The sequence below is a fragment of the Pinus tabuliformis genome, chromosome 4_1, assembly GCF_031772625.1.
Source record: "Pinus tabuliformis cultivar Carrire ecotype Pingquan chromosome 4_1, CPIR1, whole genome shotgun sequence".
Lineage (NCBI taxonomy): Eukaryota > Viridiplantae > Streptophyta > Pinopsida > Pinales > Pinaceae > Pinus > Pinus tabuliformis.
Genome location: NC_142303.1, coordinates 665271516 through 665274024, shown reverse-complemented (window position 1 = coordinate 665274024; position 2509 = coordinate 665271516).

Here is a 2509-nt window from a genome sequence, read left to right as displayed (position 1 = left end):
AAGGCTTGAAAGGTATACAAAATATAGAAGTTACATTTTCCTCCCAGCCTTATTTATTCACTTGTCCTCAAGTGAAATACAATGTATACAATGAATGGAAATTGGCTTCACCTGCTACAAAATATGGGTCTTCAAGTCTTTAACGCTCGATGGCACAAACCTTACTATGTGATTAAATGTGTCGATGTCGAACATAGCAAGAAGTTGTTGACTTAGTGGCCGTTAATGAATGCCCCTAGCCAACACAAGAGCTCCCACCATTGATTCCAATGGGAGTCAGGATGCCTAACACATCTTTGTAGGTACGAATAAATTTTTCGTAGTCGAGTCACCTACAAGATCCAATGAACAAGGGATATTAATGTACTCCCATTGTTCATTGGCAAGAGTACTTGCCATTAAGGCATGCAAGCCTCTAGGTGTTTTTTCAATGATACATAGACTCTAGGACTTTGACTCAAGCAGAGTTTTATTGGTGGAAATGAAGGGGAATGGTGAAGACAATGGAAATGGCAATAAGCTTGTAAGAAATGAATGTAAGGAAATGCATGGTGGATGAATAAGAACTCTTGCTGTGAAAAATGGATATGGAAATGGGATGCTTTTATGGATTGACAATTGGTGGAAAATGTTTTGCAAAAAGGAAGTTGCAAAGGAGTGGTTGTAGAGTTGGATTTTTCTTTGGAATATGTCATGACTTAGTCTTTGGAAGACTAATTGTGCACATAATGTAATCTCCTTATGATCACTTGATTATCCTGTAACCTGTAAAAAAAACTTGGTACAAAGAAAACATAAGTGTGCTCATGAAGAAATGGCCATTTGCTTCATGTTTCTTACGCAAAAATTTTATACCAAATAAATCAAATTAAGGACAATCAAAGTTTCGAATTTGACTTAATCATGATATTAAAATCATTCCATTCTTAAAATAACCATGGAAATGTTATACTCCCTGTTTGTGTCATGGCGAAAAGTTTGGCATCATAACTTTGTTGTGTCCTGCAGATTAGTATGTTATAAAAGCATTCAACAATATCAATTTGCCAACTCTAAACAAGTTAGTCAACATTTAAATAATCCACCAAATGTTCTTTTAAAATATGCTTCCAAATGTTCCATTCTTTATTTTCAAGCCTGCATGAATTTTGTGAAAAGTTTTTGTCTTTTTTTTTTCTTCTAATTTTGCCCTTGTACCAACTGTTGCACTTTCAATCAATTCCTGTAATTTTCATATTCTCTCAATTTTCATGCCCCCAAAGTTTTGTTTTATGCCAAAAACAATCACAAAACACTTAACATAATTTTTTTATTATTTTTTTATTTTTTAACAATCATAACATTACAATGTTAACCTAATGTATTAAAACAATCATACAACATAATAATAAAATACATTACCAACATAACAAAAGAAATTATAACTATATTAATTAATGCAATTATAAAAGATATTAATATATTAATATATTAATACATTTTTATAACAAACATTAATTAATAATTAACAAACATAACAACTCATAATTACAACTAACAAATATTAATATATACAATGAATTTAAAAATATAAATAACAACAAAATACAATTATAATAATTTATTAATATATTAATAGAATTAATATATCAATATATTAATTATAATAACAAACCTCAAAAAAAAAAAAAAATTATAACTAAATATATACCAATATAAATCAAAACAAATCAAATCATTAATTAAAAAGATAACTATAAATCAAAACAAATAAAAATAAATATAATATATAATATCTAACAATAAATACAAAACAGATTTAAACTAAAAATAGAAAAGAAAACCCAAATGGAAAATCAAACGTAAAACAAAACAAATGGAAAATCAAATGGTAAACCAAAACGCATGGAGGGTCGATGGAGAGTGTGAGGTATTGGGATTGCGCTGAAGCGCTGAACGCTACCCTAGCTTTGCTCACAAAATAATTCAAATTCATGACCACTATCATGGCCTGTGTCTGAGCAGTTTCAAGAAAGGCCGCCACAGATTGTGGATATCAAAGAATGTATTTCTGTGTGTTTTTCCTTTGCCTGCAAACTAGCATGTATACCTCCAGAAGCCCTGATTTCCCTCATATGCATGAGATAATTGTAGCCATCGTCAGTAAAACCGAGCTCTATGATTTCTTTTCTGATGTGATCAGGCAGAGGGCCTTGCCCTTGTTCGATCCATGAGGAATCGGATGAGTGCTCTTATATTCATCTTTCTTGGGCCTGATGTTGGCTTCCTCGCCTGAATCTTTGTCGGCATCTGCAAAGATCGATTCAGTTTCTCCCTCTTCTAAATTGGCGCGAGGGTCATCGTTGGTGAAGCCCGGAACGTAGCTTGTGCCTTCCTCGACTCGCGTGAAAATCCATGGATCAGAGAAAGTCGACGGTGAATTTCTGTAAACCAAACGGAATGTTGCAGAGTTCTTCTTGTTCACGAAACTTTTCTTCTTTCCCATGTCTGGATTGTTGCCTCTTGCTTA